Genomic DNA, 14,877 nt, shown 5'->3' on the forward strand with positions numbered 1-14,877 from the left:
AGAGTGTAACAATTAGGGTAAAAAGATCCTTTATGAATGTGGAAAATGGTTGTTCGTTGTAGATAATCTGTTTTTTTAATGAACAATTCACTCTGTCCTATGGCACGGGGTTGGAACTGGGTGATCTTAAGGTCCTTTCCAACCCAAACCACTCTACGGGTCTATGATTTGCTGGCTTTTTCACTTTGTCAGGTGAACCATTGCTTTTTATGAGATCTGGGGGTGGGAATCTCCACTTCCAGCATCCCTAAAAGCCAAGCTTTTCCATCATTTAGTAAACCTAAATCAGGCCACGTAACAGAATTACTTCTCGAGTTCTGCTTTATTGCAGAGGATGCATGCTTTGCCTGAAGGCAGGCAGCCTGCCCCCTGGGGATCAAACAGGCTTCTCAGAGCCGGCGTCTCAGCTTAGGTCTGCAGGAAAACGAAGCTCACTTTGTACTTGTGAACATTTACATACAGCGTATGAGGAGTGCAGCAAGAGAAAGTTCACTACTATGAGCATATGTATCATTCTCTTTGATATACATCTCCTGTTTTCTGATCCCATTACTTCAGATCAGCTCTAAGTCTTCTATCTAAACAGTCCAAAGGGAAAGTCCTTATTTACAGGCTGGATTAAGAGCTTTAACAAAAGGCAAGGCAGAAAGCCATTTATTTGCTATATCAGAAAAAGAACCGCTTTGTGTTTTATCACTTGCCACCATCTGCCAAATCTTTCTCTTTTCTTCACTTCCCCTCCAAACGGAAAGTAGAATGGGAAGCTCCCATTTCACAGCATGGATCAAGAAAAGAAAACAACAACAAAAACACATATTGTGCAACTTTCCCTTCTTGCCTGTAATGGTTTTACTTTTGCTTCACTTCTCAGGGCTCCTGGAAGCTTACGTGTGGAGCTGAAACACTTTGTGCTGCCTTGGTAGACCTTTTCCCAAGCCTTTTCTTAAGGAGCGGGCGTTTGGAGGTGAATAAGATGGGAAGGTGAGGGAAGGGCTGGAGCAGAGTTACCCTCAGCTGAGCCAAAGGCCAGTCCCTCTCTATAGCATCAGGCAATGGAAGGAGATGCACCAACCACAAGAGGAGAGGGCAGGCAGTGGGCAAAGAAACACGCAGAGTAGCTTCAGGAAGCAAGCAGAACAGGTAGGTCCAAAAGGATCAATGATGTAACACATGGAGTGAGCATGGTGGAGACCAGGAGAGCTTCTTCTCTCAGACAGCTCTGCAGATCCTGCCAGGGCCTCCCCAGAACAAACACTGCAAGTCCCCAGAGACACAGCAAGGGTGAAAAGAGATTGCTCCATCTTGGCTTATTTATTGGGGGGGGGGGGGGGCAGAGAAAACACAGGAAATTATTAAGGATTATTTGAGGGTAATAAAAACTTTTCATTTTTGAGATAGCAGAAAGTTTGCTGGATTTAAAACAAATAAACTTGTCTACTATAACATTTTTAGAAACAAAATCCTTTCTTTCTAAATGGCTGTAAAGGGAGCATTTTGATGATTTGCAATTATTCACAATGATAAAAAGCCACTTTTTTAAAGTAAGAAAAGGCTGGTAAAGAAAGATCAACTTTTGCAGAACATTTCCCAGTGATACTCCTGAGTGGGGGAAAACAGGAGGCAGAGCAGGACTGAGGCAGAGAAGATTCCATTGTGAATCTTGACTCAGATTTGCCAGGTTTGGCCCAGATGAACTTATAAAATTCAAGTTCGCCTTAACTTCTACTCTTTGCAATTTGCCCTGAGCCAGCCCACAGCCTGGTGAACTCTTGCCTGCACCATATACTCCACCTTCAGGCCCAAGGCACATGATGGACATCACACCCTTTCACCGACCCACACAGCTCCACAAACCCTTATCCTCTGCGCATACTTGCTGTGCCTCCTTCCAGCTCAGTTTCACAGCTCTTCTCATCAACCCCAGTACCTTTATTCACCTTGTGGCAAAATTCCTCCACTCCAAACTCCACCTTGGCTTGGTCTGAGTAATTTCGCAGCCTAACGGCCTGTTTAGTATGTGCATGAACCCAAATCATCTGTGTGGGAGCCACCTAGGGTGAATGATCCCTCATTACTTCTGGTCTGGGAGATGGATAACACCATCCTGACAGCTCAGGGTGTGTATCATCCATACACACAGTTTCATGATCAAACAACTGATCATGTCAACCAGTGTTTTTCATTAGTACATCAGTGTGAGCAGGATATTTTTAATAGCATCCATTTCTCATGGGTGTCTGTTTGGTTCATCCTACTTACCTTCTCATGACTAAGTGAATTACCAGTTTCAGAGACTGAATGGGGAATTTCTCCCACATTTGCCCATTTTTCCTCAATTCATCACAACATGGACAGGGATTCTTGAGGCATTTTGTTCTTACCTGTGATGTGGTGCTCCAGCAAGTTTTATTTACGCCTGCACATGGATACTGACCTTGTTGCCATCTAATCTCTTTTAATGGCTCATACATGTTGTAGCATTTGGTCTCTTGCTCTCTATCTGACTAGCTATAAGGCTCTGCGACATGTTGGAAGGCCCGTGGCATGTGATGGTGTGTACAGCAGAAAATCGGTAGACAAACACCCTTAACTGTGGTGGCAGGGAATTGGCTTTGATTGCTAAGTTGGTCTCTTCCCTTGTGAGGGCCCTAAGGATCTCGCCTACCTTCCAATAGAGCTAACCCAGCATCTACTGCTTATTCCAGCAGGTGCTATACTGGTCCAGGATGAAAGCATCTTTTCCCTCCTGCTTTCCTCCATTCAAGCATGAATGAAGAGCTCCATGACCAATGCTAGCTCCTTCTCCAGCAACAATAACAGAAATCCTTCATTTTATTGTATTTTTCCCTTCAATGCAAGTTCCATTAATATGTCACATAGCTTCTCTTAAGTTTGTTGCTTTTTTGCACTACAAGAACACTCATTAGTGCTTTTAAGTGGTCACAGGCACTGCAAAACAAGGTAGTGCATTCCACATGAAAGCAACAATAGAGCGAGGAGTGAATACAATCTACCTAACAGATATTTTATAATGAAAACTACTAGAATTCATAGCTTAGAGGTGTTAATGCTTCTTTAAGAAAGGTACTTATGTTATCCCCAAAATAGCACCAGTACCATGTGATGTTCCAGTTGCTATGGTTACCACAAATTTGTTATTTAATAGCAAAGAAAATAGATGCACAAAACATGCTAATTATAACTGGTACAAATTTTTCTAACTGTTTTAGATGAATATGCATGCATGTTTTATGCATAAGGAATAGGAATGCCCTTTTTCAAATCATTCTTCAAGTTTTTAGGAGCATTTTAGTTACCAGCGGGGAAGTACATTGTGTGGCTCTCAGGAGCAGAGGGGAAGAAGACAGAAAAATAGAAGATTTGTCTATAACAACTCAGTTTTCTATTCAAATAGCAGGAGAATCCTGAAAACCCAAGAGGTTTGGATTTGCTGAACCCTGGTCCTTTCCCAACTGCTTTTGCTTTGTTTCTTCTCATCCTCTTTGCTATGTTGAAAGGGTTCCCTCTCCGGATTGAAGTCTCTGAGATACAATAGCAGGACCGTTTGAAGTGAAGTTGCCTCTCATGAAGTTATAGTGTTAATATAACCCAACTACAGGATACTAGGGGGGGCCTACAGCCTGGGAGCTCAGGTGGCATTTTGCAGAAGCACAGCCGGTGAGCACAGCACGGGAAGATGCTGCTGTCGGACTTGTGCGTGTTGCAGGGAGAAATACATAGGGTTGGCTACAGCCATGGAGAGGAGGGATGTATCCGCATTGCAAGGGATATGTATGGGAACAGATCTCTTATCATTCCCCTTTCCTTGCTGTTCTCCACCAGAGATATGTCTGGGGGACACTGTGCGGTGCTTTTAGTGCTGCAGCTGTAAGACCCAGCAGGCCTGGCAGGGCCCTGGGGAGGAGCAGGAGAAACTTTCCTCAGCCTGTCAGTGGCCTCAAGCATGAATTAAACAAAGATATGATTGAGAGTTATGGAGGGGAGAACAACCGGCTTACGGCTGGTGCAGGGGAGCTGCAGAGCACTTGGGAATGCTGGGCAGCACTGGCTGCACACCCGGATTCCTGCCTCTTCCTGGGGAGAGAAGGATGATGATGCTCACGCCTTGGGGGCAGGAGTATCATATGGAGGACCCTGCCATGCTCGGGGGGGTTGTTGCTGAAAATGTCACCACTGTCACTTGAAATCAAGCCCTCTCTTCTCGTAGAGGCTTTTATCTATTCCCTTCCGAGAACGCAGCAGCCGCAGGCAGAATTAAAGTCGTGCGCACGTGTTTCGCTGCCAAATGGCCTCACTTAATGACATGGATACTGAAGGCACTTACTTCTGCTGCTGGTTTTTCCCTTTCACACCCAAAGCACATGTTACCTGGCTGCTGTATTTCAGACATTGCAGCACGTCAGTGATAGCGGCTGCAAAACCCCTCTTCTGTAGCTTGCTGTCACGCCGTGATTGATATCAGCTGCAACAATATAAAATGTTATGGCACTGTAATTCTGCTTGATGCAAGGTAGTCTTTGATCTTTACCATTTTACAAAGATTATAATATACGCTTAGTTTGATAAATAATACCCTTTCACTGGAGGCACAGAAAGCGGAAGGAAAATTGGCAACTCAACTTTTGAAACTTCTCCAGTGAAGATGGTGATGTTTTTAAAGAAAAAGGCTAAATAATAGGGAGAAAAGTCCCATTCATCTACTTATAATTAGATAATTGTAGCAAAGTAGACACTGTAGAGAATTTCAGGCAGAGAAATTCAGAGCTCTGGGAGGAACACACTCACCTGGCTTTGGGATGAGCCAGAGATGGAGGCTTGGCTCTTCCAGCCCCCTAAGACAAACAGATAGCATATGACATCCTGAACACATTTCCTTCATCTGGAAGGAAGATGGGATTTAAGTTTCCTGGTGCCATTCTAAAGATGCTAGGAAAGACCTCAAATTGTCATTTTTACTGCTTTTTAATTGGAACGGTTATTTGGACCATGGCAGAAATGAGCAAACCCCAGGGCCACAGCCATGGCAAAGTGTTCTCATCAGGTCATCATTTATTAAAACATTTTAACCAGCTGGTATAAATACGATTGTCATCAGGAAACTACAGGCAAATACGTGCTCCCATCTGCACTATCCAGTCAGGAGCCAGTCCGCTTTGGGAGTTTTGTTTTTTTATTGCTACATTTCCATACACAGTGCAGTGTACCTGAGCACAACCCACCTCCCTTGGAATAGGAGCAGCACTCTGAAAGGGGGGGCCCAGCCCCATGCTCTCGCTTGCTGTGTGGCTTTGCACAGCTCTCGACTGCTCCCCTCGGACCATGGCTTTCTTACACAGCTCAGGGGGCAGTGCAGGTTCATTTCTGGGTTTGCTTATGGGTTTATTTCTGAAGCTAGATGGCCTTTAAGGCAAATCTATTTACAGCTGAGCTCAGGTTTCCGTCAGGGCTTTGCCAGGGCTGTCTCGAGGGGATGGCCACATTGGCAACAAGGTTTAGCTTCCAAAGGGTACTCTGCCAAATCATGACAGATTTTGCATGGCAAGAACAGGGTGTAACTCCAAGGCCATGATTGTTTTCCATGTAAATGTCTGTTTTGGTTTGTGCTTAAATGATTATCTGTCATTGATTTGTGTGCCTAACTACAACCGCTTCAAGCTGTTTTCAATTATTCTGTTCTCAATACGATGCGATCCCGAGGATTAGCCATACCGAGTGCCACAAACCACCTTGCAGCAACAGAGTCATAAGCTGAAGAGGATAGAAAGGATTTTAATGGGAGATTAAAGGGAAGAAGTGACTCACTGGATGAGAGAAAACAGGGAGTGCGCAGGCTTTGACTGCAGGAGAGCTGCTTTGTGATGCCTCCGAGTACACTGAAGACCCCAGGTTAATATAATAATTCTTCTTTCCTTATCACGCAGGTTTCTGGTAATGATTTCATAATTAGGGGTGTATTTAAGAAAGGGTTTGAAACGAAGCATGTGTTCTGGCTTTGCACTAAGAGTTGCAGTGTAACATTGCACAGGGCTGGCTCCCTTGCCTGCTGAATGCTCTGTGTAAGTTTTGCGTGCTTTTCCTCTCAGATTGTTTAACTGATAGCCTGCACCTTTGGAGAGAAGCTGCGCTTCTCCTTGGCAGTCCTCTCCCCATGACTGATCTTTGAAGGGGAAACAGTGCTTGTCTACATCAAATCCTGTGTCCTGTACTGGAGGGAAGCTGAACTCCCCCAGACCTTGTGCTTAGGTGGTACACAATACTGCTTGTCATGAGCTGCCTCAAGGTTTATCAGCCAGCATTGTTCATAGAATCATAGAATCATAGAATAGTTAGGGTTGGAAAGGACCTTAAGATCATCTGGTTCCAACCCCCGCCATGGGCAGAGACACCTCACACTAAACCATGTCACCCAAGGCTCTGTCCAAGCTGGCCTTGAACACCGCCAGGGATGGAGCATTCACAGCTTCCCTGGGCAACCCATTCCAGTGCCTCACCACCCTTACAGCAAAGAATTTCTTCCTTATATTGTTGGCACACTCCTTCAGCATCCAGGGGCTGAGAGTGCCTCTCTTTACCTGTACTAGTAAAAGTTTTCATGCACTTGGACTAAGACCCTAATTGCCGCAAGGTAATTAACTCTGTACACTTCTGCAGTAGCCATTTGTGACAGTATCCATCAACTGGGAAAAATGTAACTGTTATTGAATTTCTAAGAAGAGCCATTAATATTCTGACTTTAAAGCAGTTTAAATATTTGAACTTTCCCAGTGCACGGCTGAGATGAATAACATGGAGAAGCACACTCGGATGGATTAAATCCTCTATGGATTTTATCAATACAGAGAGTAGGAAGGGAGATAAGTTATTTGTCTGACATATAAATATATATATGTATTTGCAGTGGATAAAATCAAATGTGTTATCACTATCTGCACTCTGCTGTGTGTATTTTAAAACATTATGAGTGGATAGGTACATACACAGCACTAGTTTATAAGAGATAGCCATCATTAATTTCCACATAGCTATATGTTTTCATGGGCTTTTTAACCTTTTAATATTAAGTAAAACAGCAACTAAAGCACTTTCCTATACCTCAGGAGTATCACAGGTTTTTAAGATTTCTCTTAAAAACACAGGAAATTCCTTTATTGCTGTAAAGATTTGGAAAGGGGGATACACGGCATAGGAGGTTGGGGGTTGAATCTGTCAGATCACTTGAATATGTTGAATTTTGAGCAAATTCAGGTAAAATAAGCAAGTATCCAAAGCAAAGCTAAACTCTAAATGCTCCAGTCCTGAATTTGTAAGATCAATAAAACTAACAGGGATATCTGCAGTAGCTTTTGCAGAACACAGAGTAGTTGAGTCTCAGGCAAAGCTTTTATACAACTCGGCTTTTCCCGTGGTACACCATCTCCTTGTTATCAGTCTTCAATCTGTTCTCTAACTTTCAATAATAATAAGCTGCAATGAAACTTGCCCAAATGAAAACAAGGATGCATGCACAAAGGACCAAGTGTTCTCATGAGGCAGAGGTAGGAACTTCTAATCTGACACTCTCCTATTGCCATATCATAGGGAGAGTTGTCAATTATTTCCCCCAAAAGAAAGGCATCACAATTATCCTGGTTAGGTTCAACATCTTGCTGGTTTTAAACTGTAAAGCAAAATGGCCTGAATTACAGAAACCATTAGTTGAAGGAACATGGCTATCTAGCTCAGGTACATGTTGAAACTCTGTCTGCAGTGGTATTTTATAACCTGTTGTGCCACACTCTCTGAACTTTCACAAAGCAGGACTGGAACTTTTGTGTTTCAAGCTCCCAAATCCTAGTTACCATTTAAAAGAAACAGCCGTGGTTTTTACATGGTCTAAAACGGACAGCAGAACTTCTGAATGCAGCTAGATAAACCCAGAGTTGTTTTGATGTGACAGTAGAGGCTGGCACAGAAATAACAAAATAAGATGAAGAGATTTATCTTAGCTTGTGACTTACACTTGCCCATCTCCTCCTCACAAAGAGAGATTGCGGGAGCTGGGCCTGGTTATTCTGGAGAAGAGCAGCCTGAGAGGGGATCTCATCAATGCAGATCAATAGCTCAAAGGCAGTTGCCAGGAGGATGGGGCCAGACCATTTCCAGTCGTGCCCAGTGACAGGACGAGAAGCAATGGCCATAAACTAACACAGAACAAGTTTCACCTCAACATGAGGAAGAACTTGTTTATGTGAGGATGTCAGAGCCCTGGCACAGGCTGCCCAGGGGGTTGTGGAGTCTCCCTCTCTGGAGCCATCCCAAACCCAGCTGGACATGTTCCTGTGTGCCCTGCTCTGGGTGGCCCTGCCTTGGCAGGGGTTGGACTGGATGATCTACAGAGGGTCCTTCAACCGTAATGGTTCTGGGATGCTGTGATTCACAGGAAGTGGATTAGAAACACCACTTTGAAAGGACCCAGTAAGCTTGTACATATAGCTCTCGAATTGAACCTCCAAGTACCCAGCTCACATCTGCACTGCAAGAAAGCTGTAGTCACCAAAGTGACTACACACTGAAAAGAGGTGCCAGACAGCAGGAGGGATCAGCAAGAGATAGGACACTCCTGCTGGTGGGGTAGCCCCAGTTGTGTCAGATGTGCTTCTTGCTCATGCACAAGGCTCGTAAGGCATGTGTGCAGAGGCTGGTGTGAAGATGAAGAGGGGCATGCCTGAGTCCTACAGCACTTGAGGGGCATGGGTGCTTAGGTGAATACAGAAATGGGGCCAGCCTGAGTTTGTCAACCTGAAGAAATGTCACTCTGAGGAGACAGCAAAAAGGAATTGCTGCAATAGTATCACTTGTGCAGCCATCTGCGGTGTTGTGCATAACTTCCTTAAACAACATGGCTACAGAACACTTTGAGTTGTCACAAAAGCTAATAGAAACATGGAATCCACTGGAAAAGCCCTTTAAGCTCACCCAGTCCAACCATTCCCAGCACTGCCAAGGCCACCACTAACCCATGGCACTGAGGCCTCGTCTCCATGCTGTGTGAACACTTGCAGGGACGGTGACTCCAGCCCTGCCCTGGGCAGCCTGTTCCAATGCCTGAGCACCCTCTGAGGAAGGATTTGTTCCTCAGCTCCATCTAAACCTCCCCTGGTGCAGCTTGAGGCCGTTTCCTCTTGTCCCATCCCTTGTTCCTTGGAAGCAGAGCCCAGCCCCTCCTGGCTCCATCCTCCTGTCAGGTAACTGTATAAAACAACCAAACACAAACCATCTCAGACTAATGTCTAATCACATGTATTTCATGGGAAATGGGCTGTTTGCTCTTAGAGGTATTTGCAGAACAATATTTGTTTGAGAAAACTCTTGAATTGAGCAAACAATTTATAAAGCAAAACCTTCTCTTTGTTTTACCAAATACCTTGTCATTGGAAAGCAACAGCAAGCTCTCACCTTATCATAGAGCTCCCCTTCAGTCACAGCCCTGGGGCTGCTAGATAGCTCATTCCCGTGATATACTTTAATGGGTGTCATTCCTTTTTAATAAGTCCAAACAAAACAGTTAATAAATCCTAAGAGCTTCCTATCGTTATATCTATAATTCTTGGCTTTCACTTCTTTAGCAGCGTTGATCTTCTCTTGAAACTCCTGGCGTTCTCATAACTCTCTTTAAATAACAACCCATGTTTCAGGCTTTGATTCAACACTGACATGAGCGTTCTGCACGTTCGGCTGCGCTGTGTATGCCGCTGAGTCACATCTGATTTACACCGAGATAAACTACATCATCCAGGGCAGCCACTGACTCCCAGAGAAGCAGCCACTAATCCACATTGCCAGTGGGATTTTTCTATCACCCCAGTTTTGGTTTCCATGGTGATTGTTAGGAAACGTATTAATCCATCATCTATCGGTTCCCAAAAGGATCTCTGGGAGCTCAGCACCTCCGTGCAGCTCACACACCCTAAAAGAGGTGGTAGCTGTGGATTTCTCCACTGGGACAGGGAGGACCCTTTAAGATTAGATCTAAGGCAGAAGCTCTTCCCTGTGAGGGTGCTGAGGCGCTGGCACAGGGTGCCCAGAGAAGCTGTGGCTGCCCCATCCTTGGCAGTGTTCAAGGCCAGGTTGGACACAGGGGCTTGGAGCAACCTGCTCTAGTGTGAGGTGTCCCTGCCCGTGGCAGGGGCTGGAAGTGGATGAGCTTTGAGGTCCCTTCAACCCAAACCAGTCTGGGATCCTATGGAATGGTCACCTGTGCCATGGCTTAGGGGAAATCTCTGGGTGAAGGCAGCTCTTAGCACACATGTACAGTGATAAATCTTTTACAGTAATTTTTCCTTTCTTTCACTGGCAATTTTTAGCACTTTTCTACTCCTGCTTTCTGGTGACACTGCAAAATATTCACTCTCAAGTGCATTCTGTTAGCAAAGTAAAATAGCAAAATGGTGTATTTTAAGTGGAAATCGGATGTACTTGCAAGGGCTGGTCAAAACCCCAGAACCTGAACAACTATTTGTAGGAAAAGCAGCTATTTCACACCCCCTGCAAATGAGAGTGTAAAATCACATTCAGAATGTGCCAGAATAGAAAGAAGTTTTCAAAATTAACTTTGAACTGACATTTTTAACAGTGCAAACCTGAGATTTCCCAAACCCCTTCACAGGCTGTGAGCTTCTCTAGTGTCATGCTAGCAGCAGCTGTGGATTGCACTACCTGGATCTCTCTGTAGTCACCCTTTGTACAGTGGGACCACCACCACCCTGAGCTGTGGCATGGGCCTACCTGGACCTTTCCATCCTAGTGAGCTCCCAGTAATGTTTTCTCAGCTTTACACTCAAGTTTTGTTGGAATAGGGAAGTTTGCTTAGTCAATACTGAAACTGGGCAGGGGAGTTAGGGAGCCTTCTAACATACCTCATGTGATAACTGAGTGTCCCCAACATATTCCACACATTATGCAATGCAGCAGCTGAACTTTTCGTGTGATTTCACTTTGTTGGGTTAGATCTTTTATCTGTAAGATGAAAAATTAATATTGGAAATCCTATTCTCTAGATCAAAGCACCTCTTGCTTTTTGCAATGAAACACTTTGACTCTTACCTAAGTTTGCTTTGCAGACTGTCCAAGAATTCAAGTGTTTCATTATAACAGAAGTGGGAGATGCTTTGATCTAGAAAATAAGAAGCTTCAAATCTGTACTTAATAGTTAATTAAGTTAATTATTCAAATAACAATAATAATACAAAAACAGAGGACAATAAAATAGTAGAATATTAAGTAAGTCAGAAAAGGGCATGAGTTGATATATGCCATGCCATATTCTGATACTACTAATAAAGAATAACAGTTTATATTATCATAATGTGTGCATGTGTGTGTGTGTGTGTAATGGATTTCTATCTCATGAGACCTGACTGTGGGCTGAGCCTCAAAGTATTAGGCAAAACAGAAAGATGATACCTGCTCCTAAAGCCTTACAACATAAGAATAAGGCAAGAGACAAAAGTGGGGCACAGAAAAATGGGTGAGTGTGGACAGGGGAACTTGGGGTGATGTTGAGCAACAGGACAGGCAGCAAATGAAGAGCTTAGCAGTAGCTAGGAAAAGAGGGCACAGGGAGTTTCACTGTGGGATGGGGAGGAGAATGCGAGGCAGCTTGGGGATGCTTGCAGGATGGTCCTTTTAATAGGGGAAGACAAAAGGGAGAAGCTGGGGGTGCAGGTCTGAGCATCATCATGTGCTCTCATCAACGGCAGCACTAAGTGACTGCTGATAACTTCAAATAGACTGTGACAGAGCACGAAATGAGGACAAAGGTGTAATATTTGTTTGAATGCTGAAAGAGATGTAGGAAGGATGGACAGAAAATGGGAGATGAATGATCTGGGAAACGAGTATTTCCAGTGTTAAGTGGGCACCAAAAAGCTGGTGCTGCATTTATCAAGGCCTGATAAGAAAATCCCTTGCATTAATTGAGACATAGAAAGGGTGGGCAATGGCCTTGGGTGGACTGGAAAGGCATCTGAAAGATGCTAAGCAGTAGTCAGTGAGATTATGCCATAGCCTAGATGTGAGGACCTGAGAAAGGGTCTGAGTCAAGGATGACGCACAAATTATGGGCCTCAGTAACAGGCAGGGTGGTGAGGTTGTCCACGGTGATCAAAGAGGAGACTAATAGGGAAGACATGAATTGGGGAAGATTAAAAGTTCTGTCTCATCCACATTGAGTTTGAGTTGACAGACTGTCGTCTATGTGAAATGACAGGGAAACGAGCCCAGAGCTGAAGCTGGCCAGAGGAGACAGGTAGATCTGTGAGTCGGTGTGCAGGGATGGTACCTGATGGTGCGTTTGCACATGAAATTACCCTGAGATGCAGAAAGGTGCAGAGAGAAAAGGCAAAGAGGACTAGGTTCTGTAAAACCACCCCAGAATATAATATTGCTAGAAACATGACATAAAATGAGGTTAAAACCATAAATACACGTGAAGAATTTAATTTCAAAAGTGCTTTTAGTTTGTGATTTTATCTCATTTTCCCAAATAGAATTTTTCCAAAGGATCATTCGAAAAATATTTTTTTTTCAATAAATGTCATTGAAATTAATGTAATTTCATGAATATGTCAATTCTGGCCAAAATCCTATTTTGCAGTGGAAAAATGCTTCAAGAACGAAATCAAAAATTCAGAGGAGTGTGCTTTTGCTCTAGACATAGCTCCTACTCCTGTCAAGTAACATCTTTCATTATCTTCTTTATGTCTCAAACCACATTAAAAAGAGTCTGGAGGTTTCACTGATTCGGTTGTAATCAATCCTGTCAGTTGTTATTGAATTTATCTTGGAATCTGAACAGCAGCATTTTTCATCGCTGTTTCCGATTTTCCTCAGGATTGTCCACTCTGAAACAGCCAAAAGTAGAAGGAAATCTAAACTACACTAAGTTGAGCAAATACAAGTATTAAACGACTATGAAATTATCTGTGAAGCCTTCTTGGCTCTGAATAAACATCAGTGACTCTTATTTTAGTGGACTTAAATGAAATGCAGGGCTATCCACATATGAGTTCATTTTAGGATGACGTTAGAGCAAAGAGGGCTTGTATTTACCTGTCTTCATCTGGGACAGAGGTGTTTAACCACTTATCAGAATAAAGGCGTTCAAGCAGAGCAAGTGACACCCCGGCTGAAAGCAGGCAAGGTTCTACCACTGCAGACAAACCCACCCAGGGCCAGAGCCCTGGATAAAACTGCTCAGCTGATGCACAGCACTGTTTATAAATCACACATGTGTCTTGTAGGCTTCGGTGCAGTATGGACGATAAAAGGGAAATAAGATGCTTAATGAGGTGAGATGCTTCCTACAAACTGGCCTCTGTCCTTCCCTCCTTCTCGTGCTCTTTGGGAGATGATTTCCTTTCTTTTTCTTCCCCTCTTTCATCATTTCTTGTGCTAACAAGGAGCCCAGCTTTTCCTGCTGAAGGATGTGATTAGCTACAGCATTAGGCACATGCAAATCATCCATCTTCCCATTTCTAGTACATATACGTGTCCTTCACAACATCACCACCCTCACTGTTAAATATGTTCAAGAGGTTTGCACAGGTTCTCCCTACTATTGCTATGATATTCCCCCAAAGCAGATGCAGTTAGTTAAAATTCCTTAACTAAAGTTGCTCTCTGCACATGCAGAAGGAAGATGTTCCCCATCAGCACTGCCGTGGGCTCACCATCCTCCTGTTGTCCCATCAGACAGCATCACATACAATATCATGTAACTTGCGTCATTAATAAAATGACAAAATAAAACCTGAATTACCGCTCTTGGATGTGGTTTACTGGAGCATTCATACATTTCTTGGGCTATTGAAGTCATTCAGCCTTTCCAGTCATGGCTCACAACGCACCCGATGTATTATTAATGTCCCAGTAAAGCACACCCTGTTGTGCCTTAATGCTATGGCTGAAGATGCCTGAGAAAGTAAACAGCTATGTAAAGCAGAGTGGTGACTGTTAGAGAGATGAATGGGGGGACATTACAGTTCCGCTCACTGTGCCTGTGGCTTTGCAGGATCAGGGATGCCTCAGTAACATTTTGCTGTGTATATTCAGCAGAGAATATTTTCCTGAGTGTTTCTAAACATCTATTATTTATAAACCACTGCTGCTCTGCATGATGCTTCATGAGTAAGTAAGGAAACCTTTCCTGCCCTGAGGAGCTTACACTGGCCACTGCTGGTGCCATGGCCACGGGTTGGCCCAGATTATCAGGACTTGTGTCTGTCCACAGAGCTGTTATGCCCACCTCCCTGCACAGCCCATACCATCCAAGAGACCAAATAAACCAATACAGGGCTGCTGTCATTTCTGTACTGCTTACACAGAGTCTACATCCGAGATAAGCTCTATCCCTTTGAAGCAAGTGCTGGAATGGTCTGTATCCTCATGTAATTCACAGCTACAGCTGCTGCTACACAGCTTTCTCCACTCCAAAGCAGCTGTGCATCCAGCAAATCATTTTGGGGTTGGAAGATGGAGCAAGCGGGTGGGAGGGAGGGAGCCAGGAGGCAGAGATGAAGGGGAGAGCCAAGGTGCTGTGCTGAGGATGGGGGAGCAGGGAGAAGGTAGAAGACACTGTGGGGAGGGTGCTGTGTGCACTACCTGACACACACACCCAACCCACATGACGCCTGAATCAAAGCCTCTTTTATGAATAACCCCTGGGAAGAAGGTCCCCACAATGACAGCTGAAAAGATGCGAAGCAAATCATACACATGCAAGGCAGTTCTGTTCCTGGAGATGAGAACTGGCTTTACTTGCTTGATGATGGGGCAGAGATGTTCCCAGAATGACTCAGAGAAGCCTTCTAGAGCAGT

Source organism: Pezoporus wallicus, unplaced genomic scaffold, assembly GCF_028554395.1.
Source record: "Pezoporus wallicus isolate ANWC-B61680 ecotype Strahan unplaced genomic scaffold, APGP_CSIRO_Pwel_v1 contig_8333, whole genome shotgun sequence".
NCBI classification, from domain to species: Eukaryota; Metazoa; Chordata; class Aves; order Psittaciformes; family Psittacidae; genus Pezoporus; species Pezoporus wallicus.